The sequence below is a fragment of the Lissotriton vulgaris genome, chromosome 1_1 (assembly GCF_964263255.1).
Source record: "Lissotriton vulgaris chromosome 1_1, aLisVul1.2, whole genome shotgun sequence".
NCBI lineage: Eukaryota > Metazoa > Chordata > Amphibia > Caudata > Salamandridae > Lissotriton > Lissotriton vulgaris.
In genome coordinates this window covers 240,070,166-240,085,774 of record NC_141685.1, presented here as the reverse complement: position 1 = coordinate 240,085,774, position 15,609 = coordinate 240,070,166, and the positions used below count along the sequence as shown (strand labels likewise).

At 50.4% G+C, this 15,609-nt stretch overlaps 1 protein-coding gene across 1 annotated transcript in view; it reads right to left on the bottom strand.

The window, feature by feature from the left end:
* The window catches only part of LOC147745341 (uncharacterized), a 212,349-nt gene that overhangs the window by 193,085 nt on the left and 3,655 nt on the right, over window positions 1–15,609 (bottom strand). The window lies entirely within an intron of this gene.

The following is a 15,609-nucleotide window of genomic DNA, read 5'->3' as shown; positions in this document are numbered from 1 at the left end:
GGTGCTGGCACCTGAAAGGAGACGAAGCAGAATAGGGTTCACTAACCCGGGTCTAAATACCAAAAGACCAGGAAGTCCAACCCTGCCTTCTGTGTGTTGGAGTTCATCAGGAAGAGGCAAAGACTAGACTGCTCGCTGTGCAGCAACCAGACATCCTTCCTTTCAGCAAATGGCCGAAAGGAGACAAATGGCCATAATAGTAGGTCCCACCCGCAATCACAGCACATTCACCCTTTAGCTACAAACAGGAGGAGGCTAAACAGGGCGATATTGGTTTTGAGACCAAGAACCATGACAGGGACTATGGGTCTTCTCACTCTCATTGCAGAACCAGACAAGGACCAGGCTGCACAGCCCGCTAACTCCTTTGACAACATGGAAGAGATATCAGTACAGCGAGGTGCAGCTATACAGATATCTCATCCACTCCCTTGAAAGGCCTGGTATGGACCAGGATGTGATGCGGGCCTGGTGTGGACCAGCATGTGAGCCGGGGCCTGATGAGGACTAGGATGTTGACACAGGGCCTGGAGGGGACCAGGATGTTGAGCCGAGGACTAGTGAGGACCAGGGTGTGAGCTGGGGTCTGTTTGGGACCAGGATATTGAGCCAACCCGCACTCCCTTCCAGAGACCAGACGAAATAGCTACTTTGTCCTCTCTTGCAGGACCAGGCCTGGGCCAGTACAGAGATCCATGGACACCAGAGACTGGGGCGATTGACTTGTACCCACTGTTTTCATGACAGTAATCCCTGAAACAGATACAACTGTGTGAAATCTCCTTGAGAGACATTCACGTTATCCCACATCTCATTGTACTCACAAAATACAGAAAGATGCTGAGAATGAAAGTTCCTGCACATTTATCACAACGACTGCTCTGCCCTTCTCTGCACGATGCCCCTGGAAGGTACCAAATATTTCTGTACATTGATTCCCGAATATTCATGCCAGTACTTTAATTTAATAAGTGCATTCTGGGAGTTATAATCTTCGTTGCTTCATTGAAAATAGTGGTTTGTAAATATAAACTCCATGATTAAAGAAGATGTGTTCCTTTGTCTTGAGCCATCTGGGGCCCTATGGTAACTCCCGATACTTTTCAAAAACTGGAATTAGGAGCTCTTAAATTAAAACAATTTGCCCGGAAAGGAGCCTCTTTGGGTGGTGAGAGCAGCGGCTGAGGTAGTCCACCCCACACACCCAGAGGACAGGCCTCTCCTCCTACCCGCAGAGAGGTTTCATTCTCAGGGCAGGCCTTACATCCTCTGCACCCCCCGATGGACAAGCCTCACCTCCTCTGCACCTCACAGGACAGGCCACACCTCCTCTGCACCCCACCTCCATGCACAGGCCTCACCTCCTCTGCACCCCACCTCCATGCACAGGCCTCACCTCCTCTGCACCCCACCTCCATGCACAGGCCTCATCTCCTCTGCACCCCTCCCCCTGCACAGGCCTCACCTCCTCTGCATTCCCCCCTGCACAGGCCTCATCTCCTCTGCACTCCCTTGCACAGGCCTCACCCTCAATGCACCCCACTAAGCCAGGCCTCACCTCCGCTGCACATCTTGGACAGGCCTCACCTCCTTTGCACCCCCTCTGGTCAGGACAGACCTCAACTCCTCTGCAACCACTGGACAAGCTTAGCCTCCTATGCATCCCCACTGGTCAGGCCTCACTTCCTCTGCAACCCCGCCACACCCAGCACAGGACAGGCCTATGCTCCTCTGTACTGCCCTGGACAGGCCTCGCCTCTTCTGCACACAATGGAAGGGCCTTACCTCCTCTGCACTGCTCTAGGCAGACTCAGCTCCTCTGCACCCACTGGACAGGCCTCACCTCCTCCTCATCCACTGGACAGGCCTTACCTCCTCTCCCCCCCCTGGAGAGGCCTCACCTCCTCTCCACCCCCCTGCACAGGCCTCATCTCCTCTGCACTCCCTTGCACAGGCCTCACCCTCAATGCACCCCACTAAGCCAGGCCTCACCTCCGCTGCACATCTTGGACAGGCCTCACCTCCTTTGCACCCCCTCTGGTCAGGACAGACCTCAACTCCTCTGCAACCACTGGACAAGCTTAGCCTCCTATGCATCCCCACTGGTCAGGCCTCACTTCCTCTGCAACCCCGCCACACCCAGCACAGGACAGGCCTATGCTCCTCTGTACTGCCCTGGACAGGCCTCGCCTCTTCTGCACACAATGGAAGGGCCTTACCTCCTCTGCACTGCTCTAGGCAGACTCAGCTCCTCTGCACCCACTGGACAGGCCTCACCTCCTCCTCATCCACTGGACAGGCCTTACCTCCTCTCCCCCCCCTGGAGAGGCCTCACCTCCTCTCCACCCCCCTGGAGAGGCCTCACCTCCTCCTCACCCACTGGACAGGCCTTACCTCCTCTCCACCCCCCTGGAGAGGCCTCACCTCCTCTGCACCCCGCTGAACAGGCTTCACTTTCTCTGCACTCCCCTAGGCAGGCCTCATCTCTGCTTTCCCTTGGACAGGACCTACCTCCTCTGCACCCCAGAACAGGCTTCACCTCCTCTGCACCCCCTGGACAGGCCTCACCTCATCTGCACCCATGGACAGGACTCGCCTCCTCAACACCCCATGGACAGGTCTCACCTCATCTGCACCCCATGAACAGGCCTCACTTCCTCTGCACCCCCTGGACAGGCCTCACCTCATCTGCACCCATGGACAGGCCTCGCCTCCTCAGCACCCCATGGGCAGGTCTCACCTCATCTGCACCCCCTGGACAGGCCTCACCTCATCTGCACCACTCTGAGGATGCCTCACTTCCTCCTCACCCCCTGGACAGGCTTCATGCCTCCTCTGCACCCCCTGGACAGGCTTCATCTCTGCTGCTCAGGATGGACTGACTTCATGCCTCCTCTGCACCCCCCGGACAGGCCTCCCCTCCTCTACCCCTCTCCCGGACAGGACTCTCCTCCTCTGCACACCATCTGTACGGGCCTCACTTCCTCTACACCTCCAAGGGCAGGTATCACCCACTCTGTACCCCCTGGGCAGGTCCCAACACCTCTCCACCCCAATGGACAGGCCTCACCTCCTCTGTACCCCCTCAGTATGTTATGTTATGTTAAATAGATTTATATTGTTCTCAGCTACTCGGAGGAGTGTCCCGGCGCGTGCAGAGGTAAAGGCGGACAGTACCAAGAGCAACTAGAACAAGAATGTTTTAAGTTTTTTTTAAACATAACAAGATCCTGAATGCTCCGAAGAGCCCAAGGAAGGGCATTCCAGGCAGCGCTAGCTCTCCTAACAAACGAGCAACCACCCAGCCTACGGCGCTTAAATCTGGGGGTCTGCATCAGGAGTTGCGAGGAAGATCTCAGCAGTCTGGCCGGGGAATAGAAACCAAATCTATCCTGGAGATACCTAGGCCCATTACCATAGAGGGCGTTGAGGGCAATGGACAGCACCTTGAATTGAATTCGAGCCTCCACAGGAAGCTAGTGCAGGGAGCGCAAATGCGTACTCACACTGCACCTTTTTGGCAGGCCCAGCAGGAGTCTGGCGGCCGCGTTTTGAACAACCTGCAATTTATGTAGAAGGTACCCAGGGATGCCCACATACAGTGCATTCGCTTAGTCCAAGTGAGACAAAATTAAAGCACGCACCACTGTTTCCTTAGCAGGGCCTGTGAGAAAGGGAAGGAATTTTCTCAGGGCTTTCAAGGTGCCAAACCAAGTCCCGACAAACTTGTTCATTGTGTTTCGAAATTCAGATTTTCCGAAAACCAGATCCCTAAATTTTTGGCGTTATTGTTTTCTGCACTCTGCAAGTAAAAGCCCGGAGGCCACAGCTTAGCTCTGAAGTCGGCAAAGCTCCATACAAAAGAACCTCGGACGTCCCTTCGTTGCACTTCAGCTGGGCCTGGGCCAGCCAATGGAAGACAGAGGCAAGGCAATGTTGTGCCGCCTGGGCCGAATCATCATCTCTGCCCCGAGAGAATAACAGCTGGGTATCATCAGCGTAAGCCATCACCTTACCCCCCCAATGATTCCTCTAGAAACACCAGCGGAGTAACATAGATGTTAAATAAAAGGGGACTAAGGGATGAACCCTGCGGGACACCAGTAGCCAGCTGCTGAGGTTCAGAGGCACAGGGCGGAAGCCAGACCTGCTGCGTGCGGGCTTCCAGGAAGGACCTGATCCAACCCCAGACGGAACCAGAGATGCCGATCTCCGAGAGGCGATTTATAAGCAGAGCATGCAGCACTGTGTCAAATGCCGCTGAGATGTCTAGCATAACTAATGCGGGCCTCCCGCCGGCAGCCAAACACTCTCTTATAGCCTCTGCCACTTCTACCAAAGCAGATTCCGTACTGGAGGCTGCACGGAAGCCAGATTGTGCTGGGTGCAGCAGGCCAGATGCCTCAACATAGTTGGTGAGCTGGTTGGGGACTACTTTCTCGCATACCTTAGATAAACTCTGCAAAAGCGAGATCGCCTATAATTCCCAGGTATTGCAGGGTCCAGCGCCGGCTTCTTGAGGAGAGGGAGAATCAGGGCCTGCTTCCATGACGTAGGGATCATGGCCTCCCTAATGTCAGCGGCTGCGGCGGAGTCTGGCTGCGCAAGGGTTCTTAGGGGATCCGGACTTCAGAGCTTTAATCATTTTTAAAGTGACCGATGGGTCAACAGATGCAAAAGTTGACAACCTATTAGCCAGACCCGACGACGGATGCCCAGCCATGGGAACTTATAGCCCTCTCGCCTGGGCGGAGAAGGAAGCTTGAATGCTACTAATTTTGTCCACAAAGAACTGGGAAAGCGTGTTACACCAGGTGAGAGAAACAGGCTTAGATCGAATTAAATCACTGGGGGCCATAACATTTTGAACTATGGCAAATATCTCCTCGAATTATTATTGGCCGAATCAATCCGTGAGGCATAATAAAGACTTTTGGCGGTGACAATGGCAGAGTAGTAACTCTTTTGAACTGTTGTAACTGTAATTGAGCTCCGCCCCTGGAGGCTGTTCAATGTTGCTGCTCCTCGCTGCTTGCCCGCTCCATGCAAAACGCGAGGTTGACGGCTGAAAACTCCCCGAGGTAGACACTCAAAACCCCCCCCCCCCCGGAAGCCTGGAGGACTGATAGCTGACGGCTCTGAGAGCCTGAGAGACCCGTAAACTGCCGAACCGCCGGACTGCAGAGACCGGTAAAGCTGAGGTGAGCGTCCAGGCTGATTGCGTTCACGCACCACACCGGACGTGGGGCGCTTCCTGTCACCGGCATGCCACATTCTTGAGAGGTGGGGGCTGAAGGCTGAACGGCACGCTCGAACAGAGGCAGCCGCGGGTTTGAATTTGAGATTTCCGATGGTCCTGAGGAATTAAAGCTCGGGTGCCGAATGGTAGTATGGAAACTACCGCTGTCTAGAAACCCCGGATTGCGGTCTGCAGTGCCTGCATTGTGGCATAGATGTCATCACGCACAGGGGGCTTTTAGTGAAAACGCGTCTGTCCTGAGAAATCTGACCCTGAAGTGGACCCTGAAAAGGCTTGTTACTGGGGACAGCTATAGTAATAGCGGGACTGCTAGCTCCAGCATGCATTGCGGTCCAGCATCGAAGGTCTAGAAGGGGAGAAAGATTGTTTTTGCTTGGAGTACCGGGAACTTACCTGGGGCGATTCCGGCGCAGTGGAAGGCGCTGCTGGTCCTTCATTAAACCCTCCAAAGGCTACAGACAACTCACGGGTGTTTGTCTTCCCCCCTCCCGCCGCCGCAGCCAAGACCTTTGCGGCCGCAGTGTGGAGGAGGGGACTACACCCCCCACAACCCTCAGCGGCGGCAGCGGAAGCCGCGCACAGCCATCGGCGCCCGGAGGCGCATAAAGCCCCACCTCCACCACCGTGTCGTGGGACATGCGCGGGCGTCCCCGGACGCGCGCGGGCTGAGCCCGGGCAGAGGGTGGGCCGTCTGTGGTCGTCCGTGGACGACTGGGAACGGGACAGGCCACAAATTCATGGCTATCCTGAAAAGACACGCTCACCCCAGGTACTGACAAAGCGATTTTAACAGAGGGTGGAAAAATAGCAAGCGGTTAGTGAAACACCGACCAGACCACTGTAACAGAAAGGCGCACACTATAGCAACAGAATCCACCATGGCTACAAAGCCTAAAACTCGTCCACTAAAAATAAACTAGGCACACCTGCAAGACCCAAGAAGGCAGGGGTTGAAAATGCTACCTTGGCACCCCTCAAGGGAACCCCAACTGTAATAGACTTAATGCTAAAAAAGGTGGCGGGGGAGGTAGAGCGAACGGAAAGACGCATATCCATGTAATTAATAACAGCGCCACTCTCACCCACGCAGTCGAGGGACGGGAACTGCAGCCAGATTTCCAATAGGGACACACAAAATTATCCAAGTGACGAGGTCCCATGTGCCCAGCTACCCAGGGAGGACGAATCACTGTTAAGCACAGGGGAATCCTTATCAACAAGCAAGGATGAGAGAAAAGGGGGGACGAAAACGATACAAAGACGACGCCTGAAGCTCCCTGCCAGGAGTAGCAAAGTAAGAGTTAGGGAGGATGCGCCCTCTACTCCAGAACCTAGTGTCCGCTTTGTTCCACCAGGCTGGCTGAACGATATAGTTCTAGATCTGCAAAAGCACCTAGAAACCTTCATAGTTAATCAAATCAAACCTTTGATTAGTAGACTGGATAAAATAACACATGAAATCCAGAAGCAGGGAAAGGCTAAGGACACACAAACTGCAAATCAACCAGTCAATTCCAGACTAGACTCCACTGCCCCACCACAAGAATCCCGACAGGTAAATAATTGCGTGAGCAATGCCCAATGCAGTATCGCACAGGTACACACTGAACCGAATACACCACCAAATAGGGATCAGAAGGAAGCAAGGAAAGTGCAGGGTACTGGGGGTAATGACATAACATCAAGCCAGGGAAAGCCTGTGTCTAGGCCACAAGGACCCCTCCCTACACTAAACCATGACTTTGAACACTACGATAGACACCAAGCCCATCTTCCATATGTCAACCTCCCGCCAGAAGCAAGCCCGTTTGCAGTTATATTCACAGGGGTCCTTGAACTCAGAATAGGGCAGAGAGATTCCCAGATGGAACTGAAGGGGAAAATTGTTAATTGGTTAAACTTCCATAGACCATTGCAGGCTGAAGAGGAGGGGGAAATCCTACATGTCAGAAGGGTAAGCTGGGTGGGCAGTAGACGAAAAGATAGAGAAGGCAACTGCGTTATTGCAAATTTTAAGAATCCAAACTTAGTACAGTACATACTGGAGAATCACAATAGAAACACCACGAGTACAATCAGGACAATGCCACTAGGTTTTTTCTACCCAGGAAAACTGGTTGCCTATCCCCCAAACCCCAATCAGGGGACTAGAGGAAGGATTGTGGACGACCAATGGGTAAGGCATAATGATAGCAGTGCGCAGTACCTCTCACACCAAGTAGGCCCCCAGTGGACCAATAGATTTACCCCCTTTTACACGCTAGACGGAAATGAATGACTAGGGCTGCCATGCAGGGCTGAAGTGGGCATAGACAATAGGGGGAGGACCAAGGACCTGGCACCTATGGAGCCAAGAAATGCCCTAAGAATGCAAGCTTCAGTGGGCCCTGAACCTAATACTATAAGGGAGGGGATTGGGTCACAGGCTAGTCCACCGCACCAGGGTCCAATTGAAAGTGATACCCGGGATGGCAATATAAGAGTTATTTCCTGGAATATAGCAGGGATAGCGGGTAAATTTGAAGACCCAGATTGGAGAAAAGAACTTCAGGGCTATAGCATATTAGCCTTCCAAGAGACCTGGGCAGTGGACCCGGCACTGTACCAACTAGAAGGTTTTAAGTGCTTTGCTGTCCCAGCACAGGAAAGTAGAGCAGGGAGAGCGAGAGGAGGGTTATCCATTTATGTTGACATAACTCTAGAAGGTAAATGGACAGTCACATCCTGGACGTCGCATACCCTGCAGGCACTCAGTTACAAAGGTAGAGGGCAGAAAATACAGTTGTTCAACCTTTACAACCCAGGGCCCTCACAAGGGGAACATGTAGCACTACTGGAATTAAGCAATAGATTAAGGGAGGAGACGGAACAGAGAAGCAAGGGGGGGGGAGTTCAATCATTGTATTATTGGGTGACTTTAATTGTCACCTCTGTCCAAATATTTCCACTACACAAATAGATTGGGATGCCTGCCCACTATGAAAGGGGTCGCATTTTGAGCACACACAGGAGGGCACGTTACTATCCACTATGCTAGATACCTACTCACTAGTCCACACTTTGGACATGGTAGCCCAGGAGAGGGAGGATTCATATGTTCCTACATTCAAAGGTAGAGGTTGCTCCTCAACGATTGACTACATAATCATCCCTTCTTTTGCTCTGTCCAGAGTCAAGAAGGTAATAACAAAATGGAGCCCCTTTAGTGATCATAACCCACTAACCATCTTAGAACACCCCCCTTCAGCAAAAGAGCAGGATGTCAATGTTGATGTCCTGTGTGGCCACCTCCAGCATAAACTGGGGAGTGCTATTGATGTGGTGGCGCCTCTTCGCAGGATGAAGAAGGTGGCGAGAGGAGCTGGGGCCCCGTGGTACAATGAATCCCTAAGGGAGATGAAACGTGGGGTGAGGAAGAAAGAACGGGCATGGCGTAAAAAATATGACGCCATTGCCAAGCAAGAATACGTCTCATCCTTAGCTCATTATAAACTAGCTATACAATCTAGGAAGGCTGCGTTCTTCGAGGAAAGAATAGCTGCAGCAAGAAATCTGCAAAAGGAAATCTTTCGGGTCCTGGCAGAGCTCAGGGTAAATAAAGAGCAAAGTCCCGAGTTCACTCAGGAGGACTGTCAGAGGTTTCAAGACTTCTTTATAAAGAAGATATCCGATATCTTGGACGAAATTGCGGAAACTACACCCCTCGAATGTCCCTGTATACCGGACCTTACCGCCCCACTAAATATTCCACCATTAGTTGAGTTCCCCCCAATTGCTAAACAGGAACTACTTAAAATCATAGGCCGAGTTAAATCAGGTTCCTTGGTTGATCCATGCCCTCCTGAAGTATTCAAGTTGGCAATGCCAGGAATTGAGGAAGAGGTTCTGCATCTATTGAAAACTTCTCTTCGCACAGGACAGATCCCTCTAGCTTTCAAAGAGGCCCGTCTGATTCCCTTATTGAAGAAACCCGGTTCGGACACGAAAGTTCTGAAAAACTTTCGGCCCATCTCTCAGTTGCCTTTTTTGGCTAAAGTGATCGAGCAGCATGTGTTAGCTCTACTCTCGGGCCATCTAGAGAGCAACAACCTGCTGGAGACCAATCAGGCAGGGTTCCGTGCTAGTCATAGCACGGAACTAGTCATGCTATCTATCCTGGATGAGCTAAGAACTCGGGCTGATGTAAAAACACCGAGCGCCCTGATGCTACTGGACCTCTCCGCGGCATTTGATACCGTGTGTCACAAACAGCTTCTGTCGCGGTTGAGATCCTTTGGCATCACGGGCACAGCACATGCATGGCTGACATCATTCCTGCAGGGTAGGACACAACGAGTACAGCTGGGAGATTTACTTTCCACCTCTGCCCCGATCACCTGCGGGGTTCCACAGGGTTCTGCCCTGTCACCACTGCTTTTTAATATCTATCTGCAGCCACTAATTGCTCTCCTGAACAGGATGGACTGCCTAGTGTATAACTATGCCGATGATACCCAGATAATCATCCGGCTGGATGATGGCCCGGGAGCATCGACTAGGCTACAGGATATATTGAAAGCTACGGTCAACTGGATGTCCGAGAACTCCTTGAAAATTAACCCGGATAAGACGGAAGTGTTGCCCATCTCTATCTCGGGCAACCCTTGGAGTGAGAAATTTTGGCCTATGGAGCTGGGTACACCACCGAAACCAGCATCCGCAGTCAAAAGCTTAGGCCTATATGTGGATAATAAATTATCCATGGAAAAACAAGTTACCACGGTAGTGGGGACCTGCATAGGCCTTCTCAGACAACTAAGGAAGATCTCGGCCTTACTCTCATTCACTACTTTGAGACACGTGGTCTCAGCCACAATTCTGGCTAGGCTGGACTACGGGAACTGCTTATACATAGGTTTGCCCCAGCGGCTGTTGGACAAACTACAGGGGGTTATGAATGATGCAGCAAGGCTGATCTATAAAAAACCCAGGACCGCTCATTCCTCTCCCTTGATGCAGGAGTTGCACTGGCTCCCAATTCGTCAGAGGATTGTTTTTAAAGGACTGTGTATTGCCCACAAGGCTCTGTATGGCAAAGCGCCAAAATACTTGAAATCCCGACTATCCCCCTACACACCGGGTAGGACTTTGCGTTCGTCGGACGCTACTCTTTTGTCCCAATCCCGCTTCAAATTGACCACGGTGGGAGGTCGTGCGTTTTCCAACACGCTCCCAGCCCTATGGAACAAACTGGCTCCAGAACTCAGGAAGGAAAGTAACTTACTATCCTTCAGAAAAAAACTAAAAACTGTACTGTTTAAACTAGCATGGAGCAGAGTTTAGGTGCACAGGTGGTTTCTAGTGAATATAACATCTCACCATGTAAATCTGGACAAACAGCGCTTAGAGACCCCGGTGGTTATAACGCGCCATATAAATCAAATAAATAAAATAAACCATAGATTTAAACCATGGGGCCGTAGAACTAATAGCAACAAAAGGGAGGGCAGGTTGCAGCCTGTAGCCCAAGGAAGGCGCCATAAGTGGACAAAAGTAAACCCACAGGAATTCTATAAAACACTAATAGTGGAAGGCGGGAAATATGTGGAGGAGTGTTTGGATCTCCAAATAAAAGGCTCAGACCTAGTAGCCTCTTTTGAATCCCTAACAAAACTAGCGGATAAATTGCTGGAAATAAAAGGCCCCATTAAGAAATCAACTCACCCACGTTGGTTCGATACAAGTTGTTCCAAAGCACTAAGGAACCTAAAAAAATCCCTCAAACGCAAACCAAGGGACACGGCACTAGTGGCCAATTGTAGACAAATTTACAAAGCCAAAACAAAGGAGAGGAAGCTGGTACTACAGGCAGAGGTATGGGCAGACCTGAGAGAGGCAGGTGAAAACAGGGATTATTCTGAATTTTGGAGAATTGTGAATAGGCCCTGTTTTCAGGATAATACTACCCCAGTTATTAGTGCAAATATCCTCCCTGACCAGTGGGTTAGACACTTTGAGGGCCTGTATAATAACACCAAGGGGCCCACACAAGAGGGATTGTGGGAAGGTGACAGGAGTGTAGACCTAGCCTTTACACTTGAAGAACTCAAACTAGCGATACAAGGGCTCACACCCAATAAAGCACCAGGCCCTGATGGATCACCACCGGCTTTATATAGAAGCAACATAGACCTATGGGCACCTATCCTAACAAGGGTCTTAAATGCGGCGGTTAGGTCTGGCATGCCACGCTCCTGGTCCACCGCACTGATAGTACCCATTTTTAAGAAAGGGAGCCGAGAAGATCCCAAATGCTACAGGCCGATTTCTTTAATCGATGTTTCAGCAAAAATACTTGGGAGGGTGATATTAAATCAGCTAACAGAGTGGACCGAGGAACACCATACCCTAGTGGACACCCAGTATGGTTTTAGATGTGGTAGATCAACTAGCGACCAGTGTTTTAACCTATATCTGTTAACTGCTAAATATACCAAAGCCAATAAGGGCACTGTTTATATGGGGTTTATGGACCTGGCAGCCGCATTCGACAATGTCAACAGAAGTAAACTATGGGCGATGATGGTCACGATGGGCATGGAAGTGGAGATCATCAACGTCCTAAAAGAGCTCCATTGGAACACTAGGGCTAAAGTGAGATTTAGCCCAGAGGGGGGACGTACGGAAGCTTTCCCTTGCTTAGGAGGAGTAAGGCAAGGTTGCATCCTTGCTCCGTTTCTTTTTTCGTTATATATCAATGGATTAGAAAGCTCCCTCATCTCCCTTGCCCTGGATTGCCCAAGAGTATGCTCGCGTCAAATCCCAGTACTTTTGTATGCGTACGACGCGGTGCTGCTGGCCCGCACACTGAGGAGTCTACAACACCTGGTAAACGGTTTTGTGGAGTTTATGGCTAACCTGGACCTTGCAGTAAATTTAAAAAAGTCTTTTGTCATGGTGGCCGGCAAAAATCCAGCTAAGAAGCCAGTGTTCAAGATAGGGACACATACTCTTGAAACAGTTAACACCTTTCCCTATTTGTTGGATAGTGACATGCACTTTAAATCGCTAGTGGAAGAACATTGCTCAAAGCTCATATCCTCCAATGGGGCAATTTTAAGTTTTGCGAATAGACTTGGCCGGTGGTGTCCTGAACAAATAATGACGCTCTATGGTTCGATCACCACGTCAAAAGCAGTATATGGAGCTGAGGTGTGGGGATTCAAGGACCTGACAAAATTACAAATTGAAGAAGACAAGTTCTTCCGTAGAATCCTCAAAACCCCAAAATCTACCTCCTCAGTCATTGTGCACCAAGAATTGGGGATGGGATACATCTCGGACGAGGGGAAGATTAGGCCTATCACCGCTTGGATTAGAATATGGACTAACCCAGAGGCTGAATTAACCAGGGAAATTGCAAAAGACTGTCTGCTAAGGGACAATGCACTCCAAATCCCCTGGTCGAAATATGTTAATGTTACTCTGACAACTATTCACCAGTCTCATTTGTTTCTTGATCACGCGTTGATTACAAACAATTGTAAAACGACAGTGAAGAAACTGTTATTAGAAAGCTTTGCAGCTGCCAGACTAAAAGCGGGGATACTTAATGGAATGGAATTGGATTTATAGAGCGCATGGCTGCCCTTGAGCGTCCCAGCGCAGTAACAGCACAAAGCCTGGTAGACAACGGGGTGGGCATGGAACCCTATCTGTTTTTAATGTATAATCAACAGGACAGATTTTTAATGTGTCGTTTTAGGCTCAATCTTTTACCTAATATTTTAGCCTATCCTTCGGGCTTTACTGTAACGATTGAGCAGAAGGGTGCCTGCGGCTGCGACAATAGGTCTCCGCAGGACACCCTTCCTTTTGTACTTTTATGTTCATTTTATCAATTGCCTAGACGTCGATTTCTGGTCCACATACTTAAAAGCCAGAAAATACGCCATGCGAAAGCAGCCCTGTTGTTTCTACAAAAAGCAAATGATACGTATACCCTGTGCGTCATTTCAAGTTTTCTAAAAATAGCTGTTAGATTAAGAAACACAAGAAATTAACTTTAGCACGAACCTCATCGTCGAATCATGATCCATGTACAATGTGCCCAGTCAATGTTTTAATATTTTTAAATAGTCATAAATGTTCAGAAATGTAATTTAATAACATTTTATGCACTGTTTACCATGTATTTTTATGATGATTTTTAATTATCGAAATAAAAACGAACTGTTAAAAAAAAAAACTCGTTTGTTTGGCCCTAAGGGCCAGTTTGGATACCGGGCTTTAGCCCCCGAGCGCCACGACCGCTCCAGGACTTTACATTCACATTTGAGGTCCCTCAGCTCTTGTGTGAACCAGGGTTTAGAGGGTGAATACCTAGCCAACTTGGAGCAGCAAGGCGCAGCCAAAGCAGACACTGAATCAGAGATCCAAGAATTAAACCCGTTGACATTACCTTCTAGATTACCTTGGGGGGGAGGTCTAAAGGCGGCCAAGGAGCTAATGAACTGTTGGGGTCAATTTTGCTAAAGGCCAGAGGGTGATGGCAGGCCGCAGCCTGAACTGGCCGTCCCACTTCCCAGGAAAAGAAAACCGGGAAGTGATCAGACGAAGAGAACGGCAAGGGTTTAACCACCTGTATGGCAAAAATTAGAGCAAATGGGGTCAAGCGTATGACCCACTTCATGAGTTGGAAAAGTGACCCATTGCTCTAATTGCACCGCTTGAAGAGCCTCAAGAAAGACAGCCGAGTCCAAGGCCTCTTGAAGGTCCAAGTGGAGATTAACATCCCCAAGAATCACATAGTGAGAGAAGTGCAATGCTCGTTCAGTCATCGAATCACCACAAGGGGGCGGGTAAATAAGGGACCCACGCAAGGTAAAATGGGCGGAAAACTCCATACTAAAATCTACAGCTTCGCAATCACCCCAAAGGCAAGATGGAAGAGCCCAAGACGCTCTGTACAAAATGGCGAGTCCATCTCCCTTACCGACCAGGCGATCTGCCCGATGAACTTTATAGCCGGGCGGAGTAGCCAGTGAAACAATAGGGTCTGATGAGGCATCCTGCCATGTTTCCGTAATGAAGAGAGCATCCAAAGAATGATCTACAACCAGGTCAAAAATGTCCATATGATGTCTCTTTAGTGATCTGGCATTGATCAAGGCAGCCTTAATGGGCTGAAGCCCAGGTAATGTTTTTTTGGGCAGAGTTCTCCGAAGCGATACATCAGTCAGCCTGAACCCACAGTCCGGGCAGGTAAATACTGCATTAGGCAGTAGTCGGAGACAAAAATGCATAGGGCATGGAGGAGGTCTATGGCTAAGAAGGAACTCACTAGTCCAGTGGACATTAATTCTGCTAGCTGATCCCTTGCGGACAGCATTTCTGGCCCTGGGCGCTGACGGGCGCAGACCGGCTTGCCTTATGCGCGCCCAGGAAGAGGCCATTATATGGAGGGAGGCTGATGTGGCGAGCAAAGTGCAGCGACTAGAGTGCTGCAGTCAGAAGACGCGAGGGACGACCAAGATGGCCGCCTCGCAAAGTAAAGCAGCCGAAAGAAAGGAGTATAACACACGCCAGCACAGTAACAGCAAAAAAATCACAAATTCCCCAACATTCTCCCCCTTGGTAGCTCCGAATTCAAGTTATTTATATTAAAACTTTTTAAGTGCGCAAACCAAGTAAAAAAGTTGAGCGAGAGCCCCACCAATTCTCAGCTAAAACAAAGAGTCACAAGTTAAAAAATTCGAGCGCTAGGCAGGAGCCGTTGAGCCTTTACCAAAAGCGCTGCACGTAAAGGCCTCGTCTCCTCTGCATCCCTCTGGAAAGGACCTTACCTTTTCTGCACGCTTTGGAAAAGCCTCATCTTATCTGCTCCCCACAGCACAGGGCAGGCCTCACCTCCTCTACACCCCTGGACAGCCCTCACCTAATCTGCACCCCCAGCACAGGACACACGTCATGTTCATCTCCTCCTACCCAGTGGCGGTGCGTCCATTGGGGGCGTTGGGGCGTTGCCCCCCCGTCCGCACCGGCACCCGCAGCTCCCTCGGCGTACTGCTCTAGTCTAGTCTGAACTGAAGTAAACTCTCAGTTTACTTCAGTTCAAAAGACGCAGAGGGACAATGCCTGTTAGTCAGCATGCAGGACCGCCCACCCCCTTCAGAGTGAAGGGGGTGGGCAGTCCTGTATCATGTTGACTGACAGGCATTGTCAGGGGCAGGCAGCAGCACAGGTGCGCATGAGTGGGGTCGGAGGGCACATTTTTAGGCTTCCCCACGCATGCGCACTTCTGCCTGCTCGCATGCCCATTAGAAGAGCGAAACCTCGCTCTCCTAATGGGCAGGCGGGCAGAAAGCAAC